Genomic DNA, 23083 nt, shown 5'->3' with positions numbered 1-23083 from the left:
TTTTACTGACAAATGTAAAATTGAACCCATTTCTATAATTTATGTACAGTATTCTAATATTCCATGAATGGAAACACCTGAGTCCCTGCCACCTACGTGGGAGACTCAGATTGCGTTCTGGGCTGGTTCCCCTGGTCTGACCCAGCCCCATTTGTTGTGGGCATTTGGGCTATGAACCAGCAGGCTGGAGCACACACACTCTCCCTTGCTTTTTAAAAAGAGAAAAACTGCTTACCACACATTGTCCTTTGGTGATGCAAACATCAGATATGCAAATCAGGTAGCATGGAGCATGCCACAGAAGGTCAGTGGTTATGAAGTCCCCAATTCTTGTCTGGCCCAGGAGCAACAACGAATACCCGGGAAAGCACTAAACATTGAATCTGAGACCCTAAAAGGAAACTTGTAGTAAGCATTTGTGAAGTGGTTGGGAAAATCAAAAGCAAGTGAGTGGAGACTGAAGAGGAAGACCCTGCTTCGCTTCACAACAGGATACATTCACTGGAGAATTTTAGCTCCCCTTTCCACCCTCCCCACCTATAAACAATTAAATGTCCAAGTAACAGTAACACTTTGTCGGAAACCTTATTGGTTTATCTGCACAAAATACGTGTCCAACAGTCTAAATTTTTCAGAGGAACTTCTCTTAATACTCAACAAATAGAAACACACCATGCTGAAGAGTTAAACTGAAAAAGCTGGCATTGTTTACTAACCTCTCGAATATGGTGTTGGATAATTGGTTGGTATATATTTAAAACTTGTATGACTTCATTTTTTACGATGCATTGTAAAATCGCCAAGTTATTTTATAACTTATTTAACTCCATTCATAATACACAGCTGCACTTGAACGCTCATTTTTCTGTATTTCTAAACTCTCCATTATGCTCTGGACTAAGTTCCGGAACCGTCCAAATTTATTTGGTAAGCTACACTGAGCTTTTTAGGTGGCAGTAATTAATGACCTTGGCCTTCAGCTACAGCGGCGTTATAACTCACTTTGGGTGGCTTTTCCCACCACTCAAACAAGAGTTTTGCACAATAAAACCAACCTCCAATCAATATGCAACATCTGAAGTGTGTTTATTTATATATTTATTGCTTTCATCTTCAAAGCACTTTAATGACTGACTAATGGTCTCTTTTAAAAAATGTGAACATGGGTAGTTCTCTGCTCACAAGCCCAGCTCTAACCAGCACTGAAGTGGCCACAACTCTGAAACAAGTTTCTTCAGGCCCTTGCTCTTCCTGGCCTGCTGGGGCAAGGTTCCATTCATGTTCACGCTACGTCTGACAACCAAAAAAATAACAACAGAGGACAACGGAAATGGAGCAGAGCACACTGGGCAGTGGGGTCAGGGTGGGCTCACAACCGGGTTAGCAGTGAATTCAGTGATCTCGCAGGCCAGAAGGGCGGGACCACATCCATGATGCTTCGCCAGCACCCACAGGAGAGCTGGGGTTGCCAGAGGTAATTACTACTCAGACAAGGTTTTGCTACGCAATTATCTCGTGATTTCAGATGGGTGTGGTGTGATAGTTTAATGTTTTTGGTAGCGGGGAAGCGCTGGCACGCTGGATGGTTTCCTCAGTCTTTTTTAGTCTTCGCGTATTCAACACCAGGCTGTATGTAGACTGTGCTTTCTGAATTATTATCAGTTCTCGAAAAACAGCAGCCATTGTTGAGTGAAGGTCACGGTTCATTTGAGAGGCGGAACCTCCTATCCCATGCCTCACTGTTAGGACTTCTGGTCCCTCTCCAGCTTCCTGCTAGCACACCTGGCAGGGGAAAACTACCCAAGTGCCTGGGATGGAGTTCCTAGTCTTAGCCCGACACTGGGGAGTGAACCAGTGGATGAAAGATTTCTCTCTCTCTCTCTCTCTGTGTGTGTGTGTGTGTGTGTGTGTATCTCCCACTCTGTCACTCCTTCAAATTAGTTAATTAATAATAATAAAAAAAAACAGGCTGATGACTGGTATCTTTTCTATCAGTGTCCATCACAAGGATTTGAATGAAGATGCTCATTCTTTGGGTTCCAATATCAACACAAAATATAATTAAATCCTATTGCTAGAACAATTTCTAAGTACAGCTCCCTTGTAAAAATGTTTAACTTCAAGAAAGAATTACCAAAGATTTAAACATTTCTAGAAAACCTGTAAAATGAGTTAGTTCACCACCATTTTGTTGTATAAGAGCAATTGCTATGATAGATGGAAAATATCAGGTATTTGGCTTTAAAGTCAACGCAAAGTTTACGACTTACTCTTTGGAAATCATCATACCACATGCAGAGAACCTGGAGCTGTTTGCTCTTAATTACTAGTAAAACAGGAAAGCAATTAGTAGAGCAATTAATTCAATATGTAGAAGGCACATTTATTAGCCATTTTTTTTCCTAATATAAGTGTCTCAGTTCATAGGACATGTCCCAGAGGAAAAATAAAATTATCATGAAACAAGAAGTTTAATGTAAAATAAGGTATGGTGTGTGCCAGTTAACGATCTTAACCATACAAAAAGCATAATGGAGTAGGCCCCTGTCTAACCTCTAGTCTTCCTATCCCACAAAATTACCTTGCTGTTCTCTAAACAAAACCCTATCTGCTTTGACCCTAGTCTCTGAGTTATTTTCTAATAAATGATTTCCCCAAATAAGAAACATTAAAGTGACTACTGAATACAAATTTTAATTAAGCTAAAACTTATTTCCTTGCAAAATTAGTTTTTTCTTTCAAACATAAACTTTACAGGCTAAAGTGATGACTTTCCTGTATTTAAGTTTTATCTTTTTTTTAATTTATTCGTTTTTTTTTTTTTTTTGACAGGCAGAGTGGACAGTGAGAGAGAGAGACAGAGAGAAAGGTCTTCCTTTGCCGTTGGTTCACCCTCCAATGGCCACCGCGGCCGGCGCGCTGCGGCTGGCGCACCGCGCTGATCCGGTGGCAGGAGCCAGGAGCCAGGTGCTTTTCCTGGTCTCCCATGGGGTGCAGGGCCCAAGCACCTGGGCCATCCTCCACAGCACTCCCTGGCCACAGCAGAGAGCTGGCCTGGAAGAGGGGCAACCGGGACAGAATCCAGCGCCCCGACCGGGACTAGTGTGCTGGCGCCGCAAGGCAGAGGATTAGCCTAGTGAGCCGCGGCGCTGGCCTTTTTTTTTTAATTTAAAAGATAGCATGAGAGACAGAGAGAGAGAGAGAGAGAAATCTGCTACTCCCTGGTTCACTCTCTAAATGGCTGCAACAGCCAGGGCTGGACAAGGTTGAAGCCAAGAGCCAGGAATTCCACCTGGGGCTCCCCTGTGGATAACAGGGAGCCAAGCACTTGGACCATCTTCCTACACCATGCCCATGGATTTTAAAATTCTTTTGCACCAGAACAAACATTTTTAATTCCCTTTCCCATGAAAATTTTGAAGTATCCTCATACTTTTCCATAATATCAAGCCTTAAAACATGCCATTCATTCCAGGATAAGCACTCAGGAGGATTTCTCCATTTACAACGTGTGAGTAGGGCTGGCCTGTTGAGGTACAGCAGGTTAAGCTGCCATTTGCAATACTTAGGACACAGGCATCCCACATCAGAGGTCTGGTCTAGTCCCGGCTGCTCCACTTCTAACCCATTTCCCTGCTAATGCTCCTGGAAAAGCAGCAGAACATGGCCCCAGTCCTTGGTCCCTTGCCACCCGTGGGGAAGACTCCACCCATCGAGTGGAGTTCCTGGCTCCTAGCTTCAGCCTCTGCCAGCCCTAGCCATTGCGGCCACTTGAGGAGTGAACACGTGGAGGGAAGCTCTCTTTCTCTGTTGCTCTCCCTCCCTCTCTCTCACTGCACCTTTCAAAAATAAATAAAATAAATCCTTAATGAAAAAAAAGTTCTCCTGAGGATTTCCAATGGGCACTTTTGTACCATAATTATGAGAAAGTTTTGTACATATTCTAAGTATAGCTGTTTCATCTTACTATATTCTAGTTAGTATTATGGGCAACATTTTAAAATATGAGCTCACCTTCAGAGTTTGAATACTGAGAGCGCTGTGGGAAGAGTTGTTTCGGGATTAAACTTGAAAATTAAAATTACAAAAGGGATGCTAATATTTGTATGTGGAATCTACTAAGGACAGAAAATATTACCTCTTTGTCTAGAAAAATCATTAAAGCTCTTAAATAAACACAGATTGGTTAAGTGTTGAACTCATAACATTGACTGTGATGCTGATTAAACGTCTCCAACACTTCCTAAAGGGAGCAAAGCAAATATGATATTAATCTGAGTCATCCGATAACCTTAACGGTGCGGGAGGTTTTTCTCTGGAGAATGTTACACCAAGCCTTCTGCTGCTGTTTTGCTATGAGGCCTTCAAAGGCCTCACGGCACCGCAGCTCTTAATTTCAAAGACAGAAACAGCGCAGGAGTCGGGGCAGTAATTGGCCCTAATGTGTTTTAGAACGTGGGATTCTAATTGGAGCGTGGTCTGAGGCTTTACCCAGTTTGAACAAAGAGTGTGCTTTTTGCAGAGTAAGGCTGGCAGCTGTGTCCTTGCAGACTGAGCAGTTTGCTGACATCCTGCGACCTCTAGTGAGAACCAGAAGTTGTCAGCCAACATAGATTTCCTTGGCCGTCCTGAGTCCCTATAGGAGTTGCAGGGACAGGCGAAGAATACTGCACTTGGGCTCGTGGGATGCTTGTTTTTCTTTTTCCAGGTAACACCATTAATATAAAAGAGTAAAACTATTTGAAATGCTACTCTTAAAATTTTTTTCCTCAAATCTTCTAGAAATCTCATGACATCATTAGAGCACCTTCAATTACTTCATTAAAGTTAACCAAAATAAAAGGAAAGGCTGTGAAAAAGCCAATGACATATGGAATTAGCTTCAAGGGAAAAAAGAAAATAATGTGCCTCTTCTATATATATTACAAATAATTAAAAGTGCACTTTTATTTGACACATTTTATATAGTAAACACTTTTTTAAATTACATGCTCTAATTTTTAAACAGTTCAATTATACTATATTTTGATTAATCACTATAAAGCATACTATTCTATGAAATTGGAACACTAAAGAATTAAGTGCATTTCATTACAAAACATAAATAAGTACATAGGATTGAGAATAGCATGACTAACTCTCAAGGCACATAGTGTAGCAGCTGGTAAGGGGATCATCCTAAAAGGTTTATTTGTAATAGTTTTAGCTTTTTTAATAATGTCTAGTTGATTAAGGTCAATGTATACTTATTAACAGCAAAATATAGGTACAGAAAGGTAAACAACACATGTACACCCACCCAGGCTGAATGCACAATCAGTTAGGGCAGATTATGGGTTTAACCGGACAGAATATGATGAATTTCTTACAGGATGAGCCAATGAGGGGCTACAGATACTCTATGAGAGCCCTTGTTTATGCTTCTGTGGAACTGTGGTCTTCCTACTTTTTACTTGTTGAATATTATGGTTAGTGGTGAATTAAGCTTGTGACTGTAGAGTGGATTAAAATTACGGTTCGAGCCCCGGCTGCTCCACTTCCGATCCAGCTCTCTGCTATGGCCTGGGAAAGCAGTAGAAGATGGCCCAAGTCCTTGGGCCCCTGCACTCACGTGGGAGACCCTGAGGAAGCTCCTAGCTCCTGGCTTCGGATTGGCGCAGCTCCAGCTGTTGTGGCTGATTGGGGAGAGAACCATCAGACGGAAGACCTCTCTCTCTCTCTCTGTCTCTCCTCTCTCTGTGTAACTCTGACTTTCAAATAAATAAATATTTTAAAAATATATGTCTTGGCAAAAATTAAAGAAAAAAGGAAAGAAGGAGGGGATTGAGGGCGGGAGCGAACCCAGGAGGGAAGTATATTTATCTTCTTAGAATTGTACCTATGAAATACAGGGAATCTTTTGTCTTTATGTTATTAAAAATCTTTAAAGATTTTAAAAATATTGATTAGATGAGAAATATTTGAATAGCCATTGACTGATTTATTTGAAATAATAAAATATGGTAAGAAGTTTAAAAATATAAAAAGAAAAGAATGTCAAATCACTTTCACTTTGGGAAATGAGGGAGAATTGGTATCAGAGGTGTGCATGGCTTGGACCTAAACAGTGACTATGAGGGAGAACGAAGGAGGCGTAAGCTAGTACCTCGCTGCCTCCTGCTTAGGAAATTCTGCCGAATTTAATGATGTGGAGTAGTGCATTAATCCACAGCTTGTGTTGTCAGCATTCCACATCAGAATGCCAGTTTGAGTCCCTGCTGCTCTGCTTCTGATCCAGCTTCCTACTAATGCACCTGGGAAGACAGCAGAAGATGGCCTACGTATGTGCGCTACAGCTACCCAAGTGGGCAGCCCAGATGGAGTTCCTGGATCATGGCTCCTGGCCTCTGCCAGGCCCAGCCTTGCCTGTTTTGGCTATCTGGGGAGTGATGCAGTAGATGAAAGATGTCTTTCTCTTCTCTGCACTCCCCCTGCCCCCGCTCTCTCACTACCTGTCCAATAAACAAATCTTTAAAAATTCTATTTACTTTCAACCTTATCCCAGCCTTACTTAATCAGTAAGATGACTATGGAAAATATCCTCTCTTTGGATCTTACCTTGGGTACTTCATCACATTTTTCCCAATGTTGCCTATACTTCATAACTTTCTGTATTTTAATCTTTCTATTGTTAGTAACAAAGGAATGCACTGGGCATTTGCAATAAGTAATACACATTTATAATGAGCTTTACAGGGTGGGAGTTTGCGCCAATGAGTAAGATATCCACATCACAAATGGGAGCGCCTAGCTTCAATATCCAGACTCCTGACTCCAACTTGCTGTTAATGCAGCAGGTGAGTCTCAAGTAACTGCTCTTCTTGCTGCCGCGTGGGAGACCCGCATGGTGTTCCTGGTTCCCACCTCTGCCTTGGACCACTGCAGGCTGTTTCAGGGACTGGGGAGTGAGCCAGTGGGTGGGAGCACTCTCCCTCTTTTTTTGTGTGTGTTTCTCTGTGTCTCTGCCTCTCAAATAAATAGATAAAAGAAGATAAAATAAAATGGATTTTACACTTCAACATTTACAAATCATTTTTCATTATTGTAGAACTGTAGTTGCTATGGAAATATAAATTTAATCCTCACTTAAAGAAGCTAGAACACTACATCCCTAGTCTTTAGTGCTATAATATTTAATGATGTTCTGTCAAAGAATCTTCTGGAAAAAAATTAAGATTGTTTGAACCAAATAAATAAAGCACACCTAAAGGTATTTATATACAGCAATATTTTATACCCATTCATATGACTTCACATATATATATATATATATGACATTATGATTACGTAACTCTAAATGAAATTACCTAAGTGTGTGAATGTGGTTATTACTATTAATCTAGTTTCTCTCAGATTTGAGTATGTGGATGATTTCATTAAGTCCCAACAATTGTATTAAATAAACTCATAAAATGACAAAGTACTTGCTATTCAGTCAGTCAATAGAGTACACTGTTATTGATAAAATTTGGTCATTTTGTGATTCGCTTTGCTTTTTCTCCCACTCTCTCTGCCTCTATTCCCTCTTTTTCTGTCTTCATTGTTTTTAGGTAGATAATTTAGTCTAAATAGTTCTAGAACTATTCTTACAGATTTGGCTTCCTACATTTTTAGCAATTGGTTTTTTTATTTTTTTATTTTATGTTTTTACAGGCAGAGTGGACAGGGAGAGAGAGAGACGGAGAGAAAGGTCTTCCTTTGCCGTTGGTTCACCCTCCAATGGCCGCCGCGGCCGGCGCACCTCGCTGATCCAAAGGCAGGAGCCAGGTGCTTCTCCTGGTCTCCCATGGGGTGCAGGGCCCAAGCACCTGGGCCATCCTCCACTGCACTCCCTGGCCACAGCAGAGAGCTGGCCTGGAAGAGGGGCAACCAGGACAGAATCCGGTGCCCCGACCGGGACTAGAACCCGGTGTGCCGGCACCACAAGGTGGAGGATTATCCTAGTGAGCCGCGGCGCCAGCCGGTTTTAAACTGAGTGGTGATAGTAAAGGGAGAGACAGGAATTCTTACTACACTTTTCTCCTTTTTGGTGTTACTGTACTAATGTTCTAATTTTGCAAATAGTAACTTTGAAAAGTAATTTCAATTAATCAACCAATATAATTCAAATATACCATGTGGAGTACGTGGACATTCGAGGAGGCTTTGAAAAGTTCACGGAAAACGGAATATGAAGATAAGTTTATTCTGATGTAAAAACAGGGGAAGGACAGGAAGGTCTTGTGAACCTAAGCTGTCATCACATTACCCCAAAAGAGCCTGACACTCACAAGAAGAATAAGTCACTCCTGGAGTTCGGTGACAACCCTGGTGCAACTCCCAAATACACTGTGATATCTGTTTGGCAGAGTCCAGGCCAGGCCCAGGCTTCTGCACTTGCCAAACAGCTAATGATACACAAAGAAAAAAAAATCAAGCAGAGCGCCATGTCAGCTTTCCTGCAAGTCAACTGGCCAGCAGGCACTGTATGCGGACCACAAGGAACAGAAATTTTGGCTGGGAGGCAAATGACCAACAATACAACAAACAAACAAAGCCTTTTTACCTACAGCATGAAAATACAGAAACTACACCAAAGAAAGAAAATCTCCAAGAGGACCCCTTCCAGCAAAAGTGAGGGCGCATTGCTGTGTATCCATGCTTAAGTAGTTCTCAGTACAATTTGTCCCAGAAAATAAAAAAAAAAAATACAAAAACCCTGCTCACTTGACTGACAGGTGCAGCATGCTGATGGATAAACTCCACATTTACTGCAATATGTCAAAGAAGAAATGAGCAAGCAGTGAGGAGAATACAGTTTGGGATAAATTAGTTTGACTGGTCTTGCTCTCCAAGAGCAATTATGTGGCTAGAAATGAATGCAATATGGTTAACACTTAACACCGCGACTCAAATCAGTGTAAGGCTTCAACACTAATCATTACAGACTAAAATCAATGAGGCAAACAGCACTCCACTCAGTACAGACCTGCCCTGAGAAACAGAGATCTGGCACCAGGTTTTTCTGACTTCCCCATGTTAATTCAACCAGTCCCACTCTCTCCACTCAACCCCACACTCTCCCCAACAAAAAGTGGGGTGGGTGGGAGAGGGGACTAAAACATAATAGAGCACTTCAGAGTCCTTTCAGATACAAAGCAGAGAAATGTGTAAAACAGAAAACATCTGGATCTTCAGTGATTTCCAGAAAGATCTGATTCCGTGGTTGGTTGCAGGGCTGCAGGTGGATCCTTGCACAGACACTAAGTCTGCTCCTTGGGACGCAAACCCGGAGGCCCTGAGCTGAGCTGAGTACCTCTCCCTCCCTCTTGTCTTGTTCTTCACTCCGTTTCCCACTCCACAAGGTTAGGGAAGTGACTTGCGGAGGCCTCATCGTCACTGTAGTTGCTGCAGGAAGGACAAGCACCCGAGGGAAGTGAAGGAACAAGTCCCAGGTGTCCCCGGAGACACTCCTGAACCCCGAGGGGTTCTCTGTAAGGAAGTGTAGCCACTGGTCCAATGCTGGAAGGCGCGCGGGGCAACGGCTACTTCCCAATGCGGTGACCACTTTTCAGAGTCCAGGCCCAACTGAAATGTAAAGATACAGAAATCTTGAATTTATCTCCCTGTTTGGCTTCTGTTAAGAGGCAAGGGAACCATGCACAGATCCCATCAAGCTGTCTGCACTTATTGTTTTGCAGCTGTCAAAAAAAAAAAAAAAAAAAAAAAAAAAAAAAAAAAAAAAAACACTTCCTTCCTGTGACTTTGCACATGTAGCTACCTAGAACTCCCAAGCCAAGAGAAGCACTCAAAATTCTGTGGGGTCATCACTTGTATGGGTCATCGCAAAAGTGTTCCACACCTTCTTTCTAATCGCCTCCTCCCACTGGTCCCCAAGCACCTGCACAGTTCTTCCAAACTCTACAAGGAAGACTCCTCCACACTGGCCTGGGATTCCTCCCGGGACACTGGCAGCTGGCAGACGGTCAGCCTCCGAATTCTTGGTGCATGGATGAGGATACCCGTACCTAGACTGCCACTGCTCTTCACAGTGGTCTACACCACACCTGGTGTGGAATTTGCTGCTGGATTCCAGTCTCCATTCTTGCTATGGGATTCTTGCACTTGGTGATGCACTGGCCCATGGTGCTGATGGCCCCCTCGAGGTTGAATACTCTTGCTGCTGCTGGCCCATTGGCCATCACCCAGAGGAGCCAGCCAATAGTTGCTGAAGAGTTTCCTGAAGTCAAACCCTTTCTGGAAATGGCAGAAGCCCAACAGGTGAACTCCCTAACATTCCTGCTTGGTTTCCAGGCTCCCTACCTCCACTGGCACTGCTTATTCTTCCATCACTGCCTCCACCTATTTTATATATATATATATATATATATATATATACACACATATATATATATAAGCTCTGGGAATTTTTATTAATCTTTGAACATCAGTTTTTTGACAGCAGTAATCATACGAATCCTAGCAATCAAAATCATCACAAGTCATTGCCCAACTCCTTCTTCCTAAAGCAATTAAAACCCTGTAAACACCTTGCAGAAGAGTAGCAGGTATCCACTGAGCATCTGAGCCATATTCGTGTTCTTCTGATTTCAGCCTGCATTTTCTCTTGAGTTTTCTGATTCGAGATCTATAGATGGCTGAGTGCTCATCTGTCCCAAGGTCTTTATAATGGATGAGGGTGCCCTAAAGTCTTGAGGCACTTTGCAGGCATCATTGGGGGCACCAGCGTTTACCTTTGCCTCCACATGCAAAAGCTGGTGGATGAAGGCATTTGCTTTTATGGATGAATGAGAACTGGGAAACAGCATCCATCTCTATTTCTCATATGCAGTAACATTCTCACACTCCCATATGCCAGGAGCAGGCTTGGACTCAGAAACACGGCTTACTCAGAAAAACTGATAACAAGGTTACTGCTCTTCAAAGATTACATGGCAGAATTTCTTGCTGCTGCCTTATTGCTCTATGAAGAGCATTGACCTACAAAGTAAACCAACTGTCAATAAAAAATTCAATCTTACAGGGACCAGAGTTTTGACACATTGGGTCAAACTGCTGCCAGTGATGCAGGTATCCCATATGGGTCCCAGATGCTCCACTTCTGATCCAGCTCCCTGCTAATGTGCCTGGGAAATTAGCAGAGAATGGCCCAGGTACTTGAACCCATGCCATCCAGTGGGAAGATTCAGATGAAGTTCCTGGCTTCTGGCTCCAGTCTGGCCCAGCCCTGGCTGTTGAGGTCATTTGGGGAGTGAGCCAGGCAATGGAAGATCTCTATCTCTGTGTCTCCCCACTCCCTCTATAACACTCTTCCAAATAAATAAACCTTTAAAAATTCCATCTTACATTGTTTCCTATGCAATTTTTTTTTGACAGGCAGAGTGGACAGTGAGAGAGAGAAACAGAGAGAAAGGTCTTCCTTTTGCCGTTGGTTCACCCTCCAATGGCCACCACGGCTGGTGCGCTGTGGCCTGCGCACCGCACTGATCCGAAGCCAGGAGCCAGGTGCTTCTCCTGATCTTCTTGCAGGTGCAGGGCCCAAGCACTTGGGACATCCTCCACTGCCTTCCCAGGCCACAGCAGAGAGCTGGACTGGAAAGGAGCAACTGGGACAGAATCCGGTGCCCCAACTGGGACTAGAACCCGGGGTGCCAGCGTCACATGCAGAGGATTAGCCTATTGAGCCATGGTGCAGGCCATCCTATGCAATTAAACCAGCACTTCGTTATGCACTCCAAGAAAAAAAAATAGAATACAGGGTTTCTGACCTTAACAAAAGCATGCTTTTATGGTGTAGAAATAGCTACCAAGTAGCTGTTATAAGACTCCAAAATGACAACACCACCATAAAATAGTAAAAGAGTACAGTATAAATCTTTTGAACAGTTTGATGTTTTCTATTTCTATTTTTAACTTATTCTCTAGTGAACACAATGCTCGATGGAATGGGCTCTGTATAATTATTCCTTTACGATTAACAAAGCAGCTAATAACATTAATTTATATTTCATAAATCATAGACTAGGTATCCTATCTCCCTTCTTAACAATTTTTACCGACTTTCTTGGTTAACTGAATCAAAAGGCATGCTCAACTTGACAATACCAGGAAGCCAGAGGAAGATTCTGCTTCCATTAACCTGTTAAACAATGTTCACCCATAAGCATTCAGTATTTCACTGTGTCCCAGACCCAGCTTGCTACAAGAAAAACAAACTGTTCAGCTCTTTTTGAATGCTTAGATCATATTTTTTAATCACTTAAAAATGTGGGTTTCTGTATGCTTCCTTGTATGAATATTTCCGAGTGCTAAGTCCTCTAAGTGCCAAAACGAGGGAATGGAACCTAAACAACCTCACGGCTCTGGTCTCGTCTCAGCAGACTGCTTTTTGATTTTTCCAGATTGTTACATCTGGTACATCTGGTACAGGGATTAGAGAAGAGAGACTTTCCATCAGGGGAAGTCCTTTTTTAGAAACACTGTGCTCTATCATTTGAGATCCTTGGTTCTTTCATGGATATTCAGGATTTCCCCATAATCTTGAATCAAATCCAATCATGTGATTTTTCTTAGAAAATGACTGTCTCCACTTTTTAATCAATATTTTCAAATTTATAAACATTTATGTTTGCAGTATTTTATTGTTGTCTTTAGGTCTGCTCTTGTATAAAAATGCCATGCATACAAAGAGTCTTCAAAGTTGGTGAAAACCACATATCATGAAAAAGCTGTCCATGGATTTTCAAACATTTTTGCACCAAAAAAACCTTGTATCTTTGAATTCCATTTTAAATGGTCTTCTTAGAGTCCCTTTGTACATCTCATGTTCTTTTGATTCCCCATTTTATATATTTCTGATTTTACTTTACTGTGAGACTAGTCAAAAGATTTCATTTTTCTATTTGATTTTCTCTTTTTTCTTTAGTAATTCCTTTTTAAATTTATGCTTCCTTTGTTGACTCTTTTTAACATGGTAAAATCTTGGTTCACTTATTTCCACTTCCTCAGGAATGAGTAGATGTATGATGATGTACATTTGGAGTTCAGATGCAAGAAACAAAAACTGTTTTGTTTGAGGATGAAACAAATTCCATAGAATTGATTGTTTAGAGATTTTGGAAGGCCTGCAGAAGTGGGTTTGATTCTGATCCAGAAATGACCCCAGAGGAGAACTTAAAATTGGCCAGTCAGAGGAAGCAGCGTCTTTGGTACATCAGGGGAAGAGAAACTGGGAAGCCATGCCTGGACATGCTGACTTCAGGAACACACTCCCCGAGCTTTGCTGCGCAAGTCAGGAAGTCGTTGTTGCTACATCTGCCTTGGAAGGAACACGGGCTCCCTTTCCTACCAGGAAAATCACCCACCTCAGCGGCAGGGAAAGGAAAGTGCTTCCCTCATTTTCATCTTCTGTATCTGCTGACCAACACGGAGGCCATGAGGCAGCTCCAGCTACTGAGCACTGGAAATGTGTCTACTCCAAACGCAGATGTGATCTCAGTTGACAAAACCAGATTCCAAAGTCGTAACGGAGAAGTGGAATGCAAAATATCCCAATTTTAAAGTCCAATGACATCATAGTTCTATTTTGAATAGATTCAACTTTGAATAGATTGGGTAGCATGCATCATTAAAATTAATTTCACATTTTCATTTTTACTTTTTGTATTGTTAAGTTTAAAAGATTCAAAATTACATAGGTGGTTCACATTTTATTTCTGTTGGACAGCACTGTTCCTGAACTCACTAACGTGTGTCTCTCAGCCAAACCAATTTCAGACCTAAACAATTAATTGTAAGGAAGTCATGTGAAAGTAGGATTTAACTTTTAAGTTATCGTCATCCAGACAGCCCTCCATGCCCAACTGGAAGCTAAAATGAATATCAAGCAACCTAAATATGTCTTGCATATAAAATATTTGTAAGGAAAAAGTTCAGGCAACATCTCATTAGGTGTAAAATTTATTTTTCTCATTGCAGCAATTATCAATAATATGTAGTCTTATTCTAATTTTGCTGTATTTTACTCAAAACTAGTCAGAAGACTTACTTTTTAATCTCTTACATTTTACATTTTTAATGTCCAAGAATTTGAATTTTTAAGTTTTCACTTTTTCCAGCTAACTTATTGCTAATTTTGTTTCTTATGTTGTGATCAAAAACAGTGCTCTACATGTTTTGCTATTAAGGCTTTCTCTGTGGTCAAGAGTACAGCCAGCTTTTGCCAAAAGCTCACAGGCATATAAAAGGAACAGATTTTTTCTGCTGTAGCATAAGAATATTAATTTGTATGTTGTTAATGTCTTTATTTGTCTTATTAAAACTGTCACAACTGTGGCTTTTTGCTTTGTTTCTGTTGTTTCATTTTGTTTTATTTTTGACTTGACAAATCTGTTAAAGACAAAGTTGTGTAAAATTCCTCAACTTTGCTAAAAATAACATATAATTAGGAGAAGTAAAACACTGAACAAATGAGCAAAATATAGGCTTATATGGGATAAGTATAGTTTAAAAGATAAAAATAGAAGCCATGCACGTTTAGCCTAAGGGAACATTTTGTCTATCACAATGAGAAAAAATACCATATAGAAGAAGACATTTTTCTGATTCTAAACATATGAGCACAATTTGGGGTTATAAAAGAGGGGAAGGAGCAGGAGCCCATGGGAGCAAATGAGCTGAGGACAGCCTGTGAGAACACAGGGAATGCGGCAAAGCTAATAATTCAGATTTCCTGGAATATGATTCGAACAGCAGTAAGAAAAGTAACGTTGAGGGTTTTTTCCTTCTATTGTTAAACATTTGCATTATTTCTTCTGGGAATCATATTTTATAATCCTTTCTTAGTTTTCAATTGGCTTTTCTTCTCAAGATCTTGTATTTTTTCATAATTAATATAACTGCTTCCCTCAAGTTTATTATTTCCTGTTTAGCCTATTATCTCCCCTCATCCTATATATAAAGACTCCTGTAAAGACTTACACTGAGAATAAGCATACCACTGTTGGTGACTTTGAAATAAATATGCTGTTGAAATAGTCTCAGAATTGAAAAGTTGGGACTTAATGGGGTTAATTGGGTGACATATTTGTGACACACAGACATTTCTATTGTTCACCATCTCAATTCACTCTCTACCTTATGACAGCATTTTACTTTATGATCTGCTCATATATACAGATCAGATGAAACATGTCTAAATATTTTAATTTCTGCCTTTTCTATATATTTTTTAATTCATCGTATATGTAATTTTCCTAACACTATTTTATTGAATAGTGTTCCTTTCCGAATGGTTTGTGACATCAGATACAGTTCTAAAATAAAGGTTCTATTCTTTGGAGGGTCTGTTTATACGATGCTAGATCTACATTTTCCTAATTATTTTGGCTTCTTATTATATATGCTTCATATGATATATATTATGGAATATACATTTTATTAGGTATATGATTACTTGATAGCATTATTCTCCCAGTAGTATTCTTGTTGAAAATAATCTCAGTTGTTTTTTTCATGAATTACTAGAAAGGTAAAACAAGTAAAACCCCAAGAAGAATTTTTAAGGATATTTTGGAATTATACAAAATCTGCAAATTAATGAGATAACTGGGATCTTTATACGCATTATTTTATTCAGGGACATGTTTACTATACTCACTTAAGTTGGTTTTATTGTATCTTAATAAAGTTGTATTCTTTTCATAAAGCTACTGAACTTTTCTTATTAAAGTTATTTTTACAGATGTTTATTACAAATAAATGGGATCTTTTCTAACAGAATTGTTGGTATTCCTGGGTCTCTGGTTTTTGTCATCATCAGAGCCTGAATTCTTCACAAGGTGACTTAGACATGTGATAAGTGTTTGCTTAATGAAGGAAATGATTTTTTGCTTGCCTGTGCTGAATGTGCATTAGAGTATTCGTTGTGCTTTCATAAAAAAACAGGAAGGCAGTGTTTCGCCTGGTGGCTATGCCCTCCACAGTCCACATCTCACAGCACAGTGCCTGGGTTTGACTTCAGCTCGGGTTCCTGCTCATGCAGGGCCTGGCAAGCAGCAGGTGCCGACTCAAGTAACTGAGTACCTGACACCCACGTGGGAAACCTGGATTGAGCTCCTTGCTCCCAGCTCCCAGCTTCTGCTGTGGCCCAGACACAGCTGTTGCAAGCATTTGGGGAGTGTACAGGTGCATGGGAGTGCTCGCGTTCTCTCTCCTTCTGCCTCTGCCTCTCAAACAAATAAAAATGTGTATTATATATGTGTGCATGTATAGGTATATGCACATATACTAATATTATATACACATGTACACTTAAATCATTATTTATATATTAAAGGTTTATTTTTTAATATAAATAGCTGTATTCACTGGAGCAACTTAACACTTTGCCTTAATTTTTTGGAGACTAGTTCTGTGAGATGCAGTTGATGAGGTGATAGAGAAAATACTGAGTCTTGATTATTTGTGCTTTTCTCTGTCCTCTGGTTATGCATTCTGGAGCACTCTACATTTACCATTCTAAAGGGAGGAAGATAGTTCTCCTTCCTCACTAGAAATACCACACACACAGGCGGGGAAAACATAGACATCTCTGTTTCTTGTATCTTTTTCCTTTGTCTTCAGTCTGCATAAGCAGATGGGTCTACCATGGTGCCGCTGCTGAGACAGGTGCTACTCTCCATACATTATGTTACAACAATGACATTCACTGAAATGGTGATGAAAAGTAGCATTTTGTAAAACATTAAATGTCTTTTTAAATGTAACACATCAAACCGAAGTTGTCTGGTGGATATCAAGGTAGTTGTAGCTAATGTATGAACAGCAATCAGTACATTGTTTACCAATTAAACTTGGATATTTGCATGCGTTCTCTGTAGGTGTCAGCATTGCTTTGTAAGAGTCCAATGCACAGATCTGCATTTTCATCTCGTCAAAAGATGTAACTTTCAGGTTAAATTCAAAGTTAAAACTGGAAGTGCTTCTCTAAGAGAATGCTAGATCATTATCATTTTAATAACAAGTTGTGACTGAATCACTTAATTTCAGTTTGAAAATTAAAAATGAATATTTATGTTTCTTCTTTAGGCATGCACCGATAAGCACTTCCAAGGTTTCATGTGGCAATTCCCGGATTTAAAAATAAGATGCTTTGAAAATATATACTACAGCATTTATAGAACCTTATTCTATTTGGCACACATACACATGGCATTCCATTATTTGCTGTTGGAAGACAGTTAACATAGCATTCTATGGAGTGTTTTAGATTACAGAGACCTCTGTGTCACTATGAACACAGTTCGAATTAATTACGTGCAGGCTTTTCATTGGAAAGAGTTACTAGAATTCAATCTACAGAACTCTTACTTTAAAAAGAGCAATGTATGTAAAATTTATGTTCCCCCAAAGGGTATATATTCCTGGGGAAGTTTTTTGATTAAGAGAATGGGACATGAGTAAAATTCTGAAGTGGTGGCATCCGATTAATCAATGCTTTGTGCCTCGGATCCAGTACCTGGAGGCAGTCCTGCTATAGGCAGCCTCTGTCACTAGGTCTGTAGTCAGAACCTACATGACGCTAATTCTCTACAGCACAGCAGACAAAAGGAGCATTTTGGAATGATTATGTAGACAGAGCACTCAAAGATATTCAAATAACAAAACCAACACTGCATGTATTTACAGTTGCAAATGATTGCATATGATAAATTGCAAATGACTTCTGTAATTATAAATATGACAAAGAAAAAGCAGGGGCTTTGAATGTGCACGGCCAGGTGTACCTATCCAGCATGGAAATAATTTCAATCAAGAAAAGGCGGTGCAATAAACCTTTCTCTTCCTGCCATTGCTTTAAATAATAGTCTAGTAACCAGCAAAGTTACTAACTCCCTTTTTCTATGTGCAATGGTGTGACAAAATGTTAGTAAATACTATCCGTTTTTCTTCAGAAAATTATGCCAAGATAATTTTATAATTTATTTTGCAGTTCCTTTTTAGGTAGGCATTCTTTGGAAAGTCTAAAATACTGCAGTTTGAGTGTGAAAAAAAAAAAAAACACCAACAGCAGTTTCTCTTTAAATACCGTGCAACATATGGAATCTCACATGTAGCTGGCAGAGATATCTTTGAAAAGAAAAAAAAAATAGAAAATTTCCCCAAATTTCTCCATAAAATAAGTTGTTATGAGCCAACTTTGATTATTTTCTCATGTGAAAGTGAACTAAAAACGCAGCCTTCTGAAACACACTCCTTGCAGAGTGCCACGATGTGCAGCTGATTGCCAGGACGAAGGTATCCGGAGGGAAACTGCTGTGAGTATACCCTTTACAGGTTAGAAATCAAGGTGAAGAGTTTTGTTTTACTTTATGTTGAATTGACAAATGATAGTTGCATGAACACAATGTGAGGTTTCCAGATTTGTATACATTGAGGAACGATTAAATCAGCCTAGTTCCCATATCTGTCTCTTCACATGTTGATCACTTCTTCATGGAGAAAACTTTTAAAATCTTATGTTTTAACTATTTTGAAATATGCAATATGCTATTAATTATAATCACCTTAATGTGCCATAGAACACCCTGACAATGCCTCCTAACTGTAACTTTGTACCCAGTGGCCAATGTCTTCTCTTTCCTTGACCGTGCCCTTGACTCCAGCCTCTGATAACCACCACTGCATTCTACTTCTATGAACTTGGCTGTTAGATTCTATTGATGTGAGATCAAATACAAACCAAAAATTTTCCATCCAGTGTGCATTTAAATATAGTTATTTTTGATGCATTTCAGAGAAATTAATTTCCTGATACATAAATACTCACAAGGTCAGGTGGATAATCTTCAAGAGATTATTGCCCCAATGATAACAAATTGGGGTTGCTAGTTTGAATCTCTGGGACAGAATAAAATATACTGGAAAGGACTTAGGTTCAATCTAATCCAGGTTAAGAAACTGAAGTCTAGAAAGGCCTATTCATCCCCCCAACAGGTATACAGGAGGAATTCCATCAAACCAGGTCTCCAGTTCATGATTTCAGTATTTTCTTCATAGATTCTGAAGCCTGTATCAATTTTGGACTTTGAGCCCCTAACCAAAGTCAGTTGTCCCAGTACAGAACACCTGGCTCAGCTCCTTTAACTAATCTTTCGGCTGTAATTCAAAACAGATGTTTCTATTTACTACTAGTTCCTTATATCAACTAAACTCATTTTGGAATATTTTAAATTTCAGTTTTACATAAAATCAGGCTTGCGCTGTGGCATAGCAGGTAAAGCCACCGCCTGCAGTGCTGGCATCTCATATGAGCACTGATTTGAGTCCAGGATGCTCCACTTCTGATGCAGCTCTCTGCTAGGGCCTGGGAAAGCAGTGGAAGATGGTCCAAGCCCTTGGGCCCCTGCACCTGTATTGGAGATCTGAAAGCAGCTCCTGGCTCTGGCTTCAGAGTGGCACAGCTCCAGCCTTTGCAGTCAACTGGGGAGTGAACCAGTGGATGGAAGAACCCCTCCCCCCCACCCCTCTCTGCAACTCTGCCTTTCAAATAAATAAATAGATTTAAAAAAACTAAGATGGGCATACTGGATAATAACTAAATCTGACCTGATCCTTTATTCCTATGTGTATATTTAAATACTATTTTCAATGTGGGCATCCCAAGTGGTGGCTGAACCCACTGTGCCACAACAGCGTCACCTGCTCCGCAGGTCTTTTCGAACAAAAACTACGTTCCAGGAACATTCCATTGATAGGCCTGTATTTTCCCCAACAATTTATATTTGAAATTCATCAAAAAGACTATTCCTGATACTTACTCAGCCATATCACTGTGGTCTATTGAACACAACTTAAAGTGCTGTGAATAAAACTTGGGTAAAACTTAATCAGTTTTACCTCCTGGAAACAGATCTCACTGTTGACCAAATTCACCCATTGAATTAGTTTATTTTTAGATAGAGACACCAATAAGTAGAAGCCACTTTTGTGACACCATAGGAACAATGGAGCATATTCTGTGATAATAAAATCTTATCCCGACCCTGAGTGAATGTATTCTGAGAGTGACCATGCATCCTGTCTCTCCTACTCAGAACTAAGTTATTCCTGTTGTTCCGGGACAAGAGTCTCCCTTTCACTCTCAAAAGGACGTCAGTTTAGGTGATCATTTCTAAAGGTTACTACAAGGATAATGCAAACAAGACCAATGTGGTATTTACAGTCCTACTGAGCAAAAAAGGTAAACCGTGGAGGAGGTCCTCCATGGGGTTTGTTATGTGAGTCTGATGTGGCTGCTGCGGTTTAGATCCTTCATCCCCGCTGTCCAAGCGCTTTGCTATCATTCATAGTCGTGATGAAATTATTTTGGAGATTAAGATGCAGCTTGTGCCACAAAGGATTCAGCTGAGCCCCAGGAATGGTCATAGCGTATTGCAAGGTCAATGTTGCTAATAATCTTTATCTTTGCTCTCTCACAAGTTCTGATTCTTTTCCAAAAATCTATGTGCTGCGATTTCTGACCTTCCTTCATTACCGCAGACACAAAGCCGCTCTGGTTTCTCCTTTTTTCCTTATCACAAAAGAACATCTGAGGGAGTTCTGAGTTGAAAGAGCTTTCAAACATTGGCCAGCGTCTTCAGAGAGCACTGTTGGCAGAAAGCACAGTAAAAATCGCTCGTTTACATCAACCTCTGTCAGGAATACTTAAAAATTAGTAGTGCATCCATTTTTATATATTTTGTGACTTGAGCTGATAATCTTGAGTTATTTAACTTGAGGTCTGGTGATAACCAACGTTGTTAGGAAAGAGTAAGTCATTGGACCATAGGTAATTACACACCGCTGCACCGGCAAGGTGGGGAAACATGGTGTCTTTATTGTTGCTGGATGTTTAATGACTGCTGATAATAATTACAAGGCTGAATTGCTAACTCAGATCAGGCAAACAGGCACTGCTTCTTCCCATTTACTGTTGCCCAACTTAGCACTTAGGCATATGAGTCCTCAGTGAAAAAAATTGTTTTCCTATAGGTAACCTTGTATACCTACATTTCCCCTGAGTGGCTACACGTAAATAGTGGTTTTCAATGTGTATATGTGCGCTCACGTGTGTGTGGGTGTGTGTGTAGCTATGTGTGACCATGTCCATCTGTGAAAGAGAGAGAAAGGAAACTGCCTATCAACTACGTCACATCTCTGAAATGACTCTTGCCAACTTAACCACCATGGCAGGTGCCAGGGCAAGAAAGTTGAGAGGAAGAAATTTCCCCTCCAAACTGGAAGAAACAAAATTTATGACACAAAACACTGATACAGTGTGTTAATATGCAACAGTATTCTTCATCCAATGTATTGGACAGGATAAAAAGGATCTACACGTAATTTTTCATATTCTTTGAGAATATTCATAAAACATTTCATCTGACTGGATGCCATATTAATCTAAAATGAAAGACCCAGTGGGAGGCCTGCATAATTTTTCAGAGTTCAACTGGAAACTTTAAATTCCTTAAAATTAGTACCGTATTATAAACAGAATATCAAGTTTCTGTCAAGTGCTTGCAACATAACCATAGAGGAAAGACATATACGTTAATGAAAATTAGGGGAGATATGAGGAGGTAAACTTGTGGACTTCTCACATCTTAAAGAAAGTGTCAGAACTGAGCCTCCCTTCCTGAACACACGGTGCGGTGTGTTCCATGGGGTGGCTGGGTTCAAGTTCTTGTCCCCAGTGCAAGAAAAGAATTCAAGGATGAGATGTAGGTAAAGCTCTGCAGACAGTAAAGATTTATTGACAGGCAACACGGAAGTTCTCAGGGAGTCGTGAGGGCATGCTCAGGAGAGCTGCACTCAACAAGGTTTGGGTCCATCCCTTGAAATTATCTGGAGTCACAGAAGGTGGTGTCTGGGTGGAATTTAATTGAATACTTACAAACAGTGGTGTTTGGGCCAGAGCTTGTGTGCCACCCAATTCTTTGCCCTGTTTTGGAAAACAAAGTGTCCCTGTGTCAAGTTCATGGTGGGAGTAGAAGTGTCAGTCATGGTGATTTTATTATAATAATTTATAATGGGGTAAAGGTTATTAAGTGGCTACAACTGGCAGCCATGTTGGCTAGTTTTGGCTGGTGCTAGTTCTAAGATGTGATTTTTTGCAAGCTGTGGTTTCCCCTTGCACAGCAGCGAGTAGGGGAGCGGGGCTGTGCAGGTGAGACTACAGGGGAGGGTGGTGACCTCAGCTTCTCCTCGCTGACTACCTCCCTGCATAATCCAGAGGAGGAACAAGATTCTTAAAAAGCAAGCAAAGAGCTGGCGCCGCGGCTCCCTAGGCTAATCCTCCACCTTGTGGTGCTGGCACACCAGGTTCTAGTCCCGGTTGGGGCACCGGATTCTGTCCCGGTTGCCCCTCTTCCAGGCCAGCTCTCTGCTGTGGCCAGGGAGTGCAGTGGAGGATGGCCCAAGTGCTTGGGCCCTGCACCCCATGGGAGACCAGGAGAAGCACCTGGCTCCTGCCTTCAGATCAGTGTGATGCGCTGGCCGCAGTGAGCTGGCTGTGGCGGCCACTGGGGGGTGAACCTCCGGCAAAGGAAGACCTTTCTTTCTGTCTCTCTCTCTCACTGTCCACTCTGCCTGTCAAAAACAAACAAATAAACAGACAAAAAAAAAGGCAAGCAAAGAAATAAACTAAACATATGTCACAGGATGTGGCAGAATGTGGCATTATCCTCATGTCTTTGTCCAGAAATTATGACACTAGACAGACAACGTGGCCTCTTGTGAGTATATTCGTGTTTAGATTGTTACTTAATAGTGGACCTACACCACTTTTATTGCCCATGCACCCAGTGTGATTTCACCATAGACTGCATTATAGAGGAGGAAACCAATCTGGCTAAGGGTCAAGATCCGCAAACTACAAAAACTAAGAAAAGATGATTACAACAATATTTAAGAGATTATTAAGTAAGAACTATATAGTTATTTGTCAGTAATTTCATTCAAATCATAACCGTCAAGAAGATTTTTTTTAAATATACCTGGT

At 40.6% G+C, this 23083-nt stretch overlaps 1 pseudogene; it reads right to left on the bottom strand.

The window, feature by feature from the left end:
- Positions 1-9281: 9281 nt before the first annotated feature.
- Positions 9282-23083, bottom strand: part of LOC149124942 (DCN1-like protein 3 pseudogene) — a 34797-nt pseudogene continuing 20995 nt past the window's right edge.

Source organism: Oryctolagus cuniculus, chromosome 8 (assembly GCF_051225735.1).
Source record: "Oryctolagus cuniculus isolate XC-2025 breed Fujian yellow rabbit chromosome 8, ASM5122573v1, whole genome shotgun sequence".
Taxonomy (NCBI): domain Eukaryota; kingdom Metazoa; phylum Chordata; class Mammalia; order Lagomorpha; family Leporidae; genus Oryctolagus; species Oryctolagus cuniculus.
Note: the sequence above shows the minus strand (reverse complement) of the source record. Positions and strands in the feature narration are given on the sequence as shown.